This window comes from Dermacentor andersoni, chromosome 8 (assembly GCF_023375885.2).
Source record: "Dermacentor andersoni chromosome 8, qqDerAnde1_hic_scaffold, whole genome shotgun sequence".
Classification (NCBI taxonomy): domain Eukaryota; kingdom Metazoa; phylum Arthropoda; class Arachnida; order Ixodida; family Ixodidae; genus Dermacentor; species Dermacentor andersoni.
The window spans coordinates 129,786,238-129,792,237 of record NC_092821.1 but is presented as its reverse complement, the minus strand read 5'-3'; positions in this window follow the sequence as shown (position 1 = coordinate 129,792,237).

The window sequence follows — 6,000 nt, the reverse complement described above, 5'->3', positions numbered from 1 at the left end:
TTTTTCAACGCATAATGTCCCAACGCAGGGCTTGCATGCTTCTGCCAACAGCCCAGCTTAGTTGAGGCAATCAGTGCCAAAGAAAAAGGCATATAATGGGAGCTCAGGGGTTCACTCGATGCGCTTGCAAGGCGATGCCTGACCTGTTCGGCACTTTCGTAAAACCACGAAGAATAAAAAATATTGTCAGGCATACACCAATGAAGTGCACTACTCATCCCAGTTCAACAGTCGTCCTATTTCACAGCAGTTTTTCAGGCGCAGGCAATGCAGCGCCCTCAAATCGCACACTTCGGACAGGTACAGCGTCCCTGGAACACCACTGGCAACTAAGGAGCTGCCCGGCAGCTGTCACCTTTGTTTCGTGCTTAGCGCTTGTATGACTTTGAGCCTCCAAAACAAAAACAAAAAAAACCAAAGCCAGTTTCGTAATCTGGCACTTCATTGCTTCGGCAGTACGTGTACGGTGGCACCGCGCTTTGACGCCGACTCTGCTGCAAGTCATTGCTTCAAAAAAGAGCTCGGCCAAGCCGCCACGCAAAGTCATCCTTCAGTTTCGCTGGTCACGAACGAAAACGGTAGCCAAGAACGAAAAGTAATCACCATCGGCTGCCACCCCGCATCCTTGTAATACCACAAGCTACAGCTGCGTCACACTAGGGAGGGGCCTCATAGCGTGTGCCACCGTCTCGCATGCGTCATTAGACGGCTTGAGCTGAAATTTCAGACGTGCCTATCTCGGGACAAAATCAGTCACTAAATGGCACCGCCTCCAAGTTTTCTATATAAACATAATGTTAACTGCAGTAAATCAAAAGTTAATTATCGAATGTAATTAAATACTGACAATACGACGACAATTATCCTCAGAGTTTGTGACCACCTGGCCGCATAACCTAGGTAGAAAAAATCTCTTCTGTGTACTCCGCTCTGCATTAAAAAAAAGCGCGAGATATCTAACTTTGAACACGCTGTATAAATGTACAAGCTGTTTTCTTTAGCTTCACCAAATTTTTAAAATTAGAAAAGTATAAATCCCAGTAATGTTATGTTTATCATTCGATTGTACAGATTGGCGGTCTCTATATACAGAGCACTTGCCGCACTTACGTGCGTAATTAGCGAAGTTACTGTAATTAACTTTACAATTATCAAGAATAGGTGGCTACAGCAAATGACTACTTTGGTTCCCGTCATCCACATTACCTATCCCAACGATTAAATTTTTAATGGTGGACTTCATGTCGGAGCTACGCGAACAATTAGTTCCTCTTGGCAGGCTCATTGAAACTGAAATTGGCCGGAAAAATCGCTTGTGTCGTCGTTGTCGCCCCCCCCCCCCCCTTTCGTCACGTCTCCGAGATCACCACCGGGGCGAGTAGCTTGCGTTATCTCCTTGCTGTCTGTGGCGTTGGCGTAGTGCTTCAATGCCGGCAGTCCGCCAAATTTACCTCGTCATTCTATTGGGCGCCACGGGTCCACTTCCATCGACGAAATGCCGTTCAGGCATTTAGCACAGCAACACAGCAACAAAGAACGTCAAGCGGAAAGCCAAAGAGCCTGATATGATCTGATGGGAGGCGGCAATGGAAAAGAAACCTGCCATGAGTAACTACTCAAGAGGAGAAAAACGAAATCAGGAAAGAAATAGTTTATGATAACTCAAACGGAAGCTCATTACTTTTCGAGGCGAGATCGGTATAGATATAAGAAGGTAGAAGCATGCGCTTGCTGTGGAAAGTTAGGGAAACGATGGAGCATGTTTTATTAGAATGTGAAGACGTCTGCCCAGTGGCCGATTTAGGCACCACTGGCCTCCTTGAAGACCTTCGGTTCAGTGAGAGCAGTTGAAAAGAAAACATGTTCGCAATAGAGATTCGTAAGAGGTGATTGGAAGATTGGTGAAAGAAAAGTAGGGAAACGACAAACAACGGAGGCGTACAAAAACAAAAGTTCACAAAACGGGTGCAGAAACTCTAGTTATGGGCATTTAATCGTGAGTTCTCTCTCTTTTTTTTTTAGCATTTTTTTGGCTTGCCCCTTCTGCCACACAACAATAATCGTTATCTGCCTTGATGCGTTTCCTTTCTTTAACGCTGCGAGCCCGGAACTTTCCAGTAACGAACGGCACGCGCGTTATCAGAAGGGGCAATCCAAAGGGTGTAAACTGTTCTATGCTGATAACGCGCGTGCCGTTCGTTACTGGAAAGTAACGCCTGCAGTAGATGGCGCCAACATACCACCGGAGGCTCGGAAACGCTTCTGAATGGCATCTCGTCGTCTGCACTTATTGGTCTACGTCGGTCGACCACCTGGCGTCCGGCCTAGAAGAGGAGCCCACCGCGGGGAGGGGAACGTCACCCCAACCCCCGCCTAAGACCTCTTCTTTAATAAAGTTTATCTCCTCCTTATTGGTCTACACGGCGTAGGAACATTGCGTTACCCTTGCGGCTACCGTTTGCAGGCGCCTGCAGTAGATGGCGCCAACATACCGCCGGAGGCTCGGGAACGCTTCTGAATGATATCTCGCCATCTGCGCTTGCGGGTCTACACGGCATAGGAACATTGCTTGGTGGCGCGCGCCGCCGCAGCCCGATTCCAAAGGTTGGCCTCATTCATCCATCCATCCAGGCTCGGGAACGCTTCTGAATAGCATCTTGTCGTTTGCACTTGTCGGTCTTCACGGCGTACGAATATTGCATTACCCTTGCGGTTACCGTTTGCAGGGGCCTGCAGTAGATGGCGCCAACATACCGCCGGTGGCTCGGCAACGCTTCTGAGTCATATCTCGTCATCTGCACTTGCGGGTATACACGGCGTACACTCTTAGGCAAAGTTACACCCTTTGGCTTGCCCCTTCTGCCACACAACAATAATCGTTATCTGCCTTGATGCGTTTCCTTTCTTTAACGCTGCGAGCCCGGTACTTTCCAGTAACGAACGGCACGCCCGTTATCAGCATAGAACAGTTTACACCCTTTGGATTGCCCCTTCTGATAACGCGCGAGCCGTTCGTTACTGGAAAGTTCCGGGCTCGCAGCGTTAAAGAAACGAAACGCATCAAGGCAGATAACGATTATTGTTGCGTGGCAGAAGGGGCAAGCCAAAGGGTGTAACTTTGCCTAAGAGTGTAGGAACGTTGCGGCGCCCTCGCGGTTACCGATTTCAATCCATGGGCGCTATAGACAAGAACGGCATCGCGAGCGGCGCTGCTGTGGCGGCGTTGAGAGCGCCGCATGCGGGGCAAAATTCAACTAGCGGGTGGTACGCCTCTCCCATCTCTCGTTCGCACCGCCTTGATTGCCTCTTGCACTGCGCGTGTTTGGGCACGTTTCGTACCGCGCGCGGTGTGCGCCTACGTGTGTGTGCGTGGACGTTTTATTCGAAGGACGATGTACAGTCTGTTTCACATTTAGGGGAAAACCCGGAGCGCATTGCATCGCGATGCGGCGAGCGCTTGAGTCAGGCGGCAGCAGCAGCTCGCTCAGGCGCTCGAGGGGTGGGATCTTGAAAGGCGTCGTCTGCTACGGCGGCGCGCGCTGGCCGCATTGTTGGGAAGCGTTCTACTGTCAGTTGCAGTGCGCCCATCTCATCGCTACTGCGTGAAATGAGCCGGTATCCTTTACTAAGCGTTGTGCGACGCCCACTGATACGCCTCGAAGGTAAGTTAATCGCTGAAAGGTGCAGGGCAGTCATAGACGACGTACTGATTCCATACATTCTTGACGGCCCGTTCCTGGAAGGCGACTATATATTCTAACGCGATAGGTCGCCGATCCACACTGCTCGTGCTGTGCAAGAACGGCTGGAAGAGCGCACAGTCACTCTCTTGGAGTGGCCGCCTCAATCCACGGGCGCCAACATCATTTAAAATGTCTGGGGCTCGTTGAAAGTATCGCTGGCGCACCATCTCCTCTATCAGACGCCCGAGGATAGGCTTCGATCCACCATTGTCAGCGACTGAGACGTGCTGCGAATGAACACATCCCTGATCAAGTCATTCTACACTTCACTGCCTTCCAGGATGAGCGCTGTCATCGCTGCCGCTGGGGACATGACGAGATACTAACTGAAGTTCGGAGCGTGACGTGTTCAATTCCCCGCCGGCGGGCAGCGTCTGTCTGGTGTAGTGAATGATTGTCGAAAAAAATCACTTCCAGCTCATTGTCCTAACCTAAAATATTCCTTTAATCGTATCCGTTTGTTTCATCGTGTTCGACCCCCACAGTTATCATTGTTGAGTGCTTTGCTTTCCTTTCGCGTCAAATAAAGCCTGATCACGTTGCGCGCACATATTGGTGCGTCTTGTCGCTGCTTATTGCGGTAGCACACACAGTCAAGAAATATACGTGCACGCGCTCAGTACCCCGGCCTTTCGAAAGAACAAACGAAGCATGCTGTCAAAAGAAGTTTGTGGAACTCCATTATCGCCAATGAAGGCTCAGAATATCAGCTCAGTTCCCGCAGTACTGATGAAATCGGTGCACTGCCCCCAGTGGCGTAACTAGGTCGTCTTGCACCTGGGGTCCATAGGTCTTCTCTCATCCCCCCCCCCCCCCCTAGGTGTAGTCGAGGAAGTCGAGGATATCAACAATGTCCGGGTGTCTTCAGATGTATATGACACCTCCCCCCTGGCAAGCGACCTTGCGAGCAAGGGGGGAGGGGTCAAGGGGGTGGTGGCAAGGACCTAGCGAGAGAGCAAGCGACCTAGCGGGCATTTCCCGCTTACACCTACTCGTGTGGATGAAGGCGGTATAGAATTTATTTAAACCGATATTTAAATCTGGCTATGGTGTTGGGCTGCTGAGCACGAGGTCGCGGGATCGAATCCCGGCCACGGCGGCCACATTCCGATGGGGGCGAAATGCGAAAACACCCGTGTACTTAGATTTAGGTGCACGTTGAAGAACCCGAAGTGGTCAAAATTTCCGGAGTCCTCCACTACGGCGTGCCTCATAATCAGAAAGTGGTTTTGGCACGTAAAACCCCATAATTTATTTATTATTATATTTAAATCTAGGAGAAAAGAACGAATGACATAGCATTTATAGCGTTCTCTTTCTAAAAGCGAAATCAACGCAAGAAAAACTAATTGACTTCCACTCTGTGAATAAGTATGACCAGCGAAGCTCTGTATGTGGGCCCCTTAATGGTGAACAGCACCTCCGCCGAGGGTCGGCCCGGTATTGTACTATTTTCGGGATCGGCCCACGTATGGAGAGTTTTTAACGCCTGCGCCACCTCCACCGCAAGTCGGGGCGGCATTTCATTACCTTCGGTATTTTGTTCTACACGTGGACACGATAGTGGGGAAGTAGCCCTTACCAGCATCGCTGTAAAAACAGGAAAAAGAAAAAAAAAGAGCTTCAGAAACGCCTCAAAAGTATCCCAAAAAGTTACGAGATTGCAATAATTGTTGGGGTCAGAGAATGTGTGCCGAACTTGTCCCAGTAAGATTCAGTACACGCGAAACTAACTCCGTCACACGGCCGAGGTGCTTTTCGCTAACTGCGTCACAAAGCCGAGTGCGGCTAGCGTATCCCGAAACTACTGAAATGAGTTAAAATAATTTTGGGGCTCATAGCAAGCGTGGCAGTACGAGTCATTAACTCAAATTAATTACACCAGGACGGCCGAGCTGTTTTTCGCTAACTGCGTCACAAGCCAAAATTTGCTTGAAATTCGTCGCAGACTGCCCAACAAAATTTCTCACCTTGCCATAGTCCAATAGTGCGGGGCTGCCGCGTCGAAGTGCAGAAGGAAAGCGAGAATACGCAGGGAGCCCAATAAACACGCTACATCCAAAAGAGACGATCGCCGAACAGGTGAACTTCACATTCGCAACCGGCCACGCTGACTTGAATATGTCGTACCTGGCGTGCCGTTAGCTAGTGGCTAGGTAACGCAAGAAAAATAAGTCGCAAATGTAAGTTCATTTACACGCAAAACATTTTAGTTTTAGCGGGAAAGAATAAAAAAAGAAAACGGTGTAAGTTCATT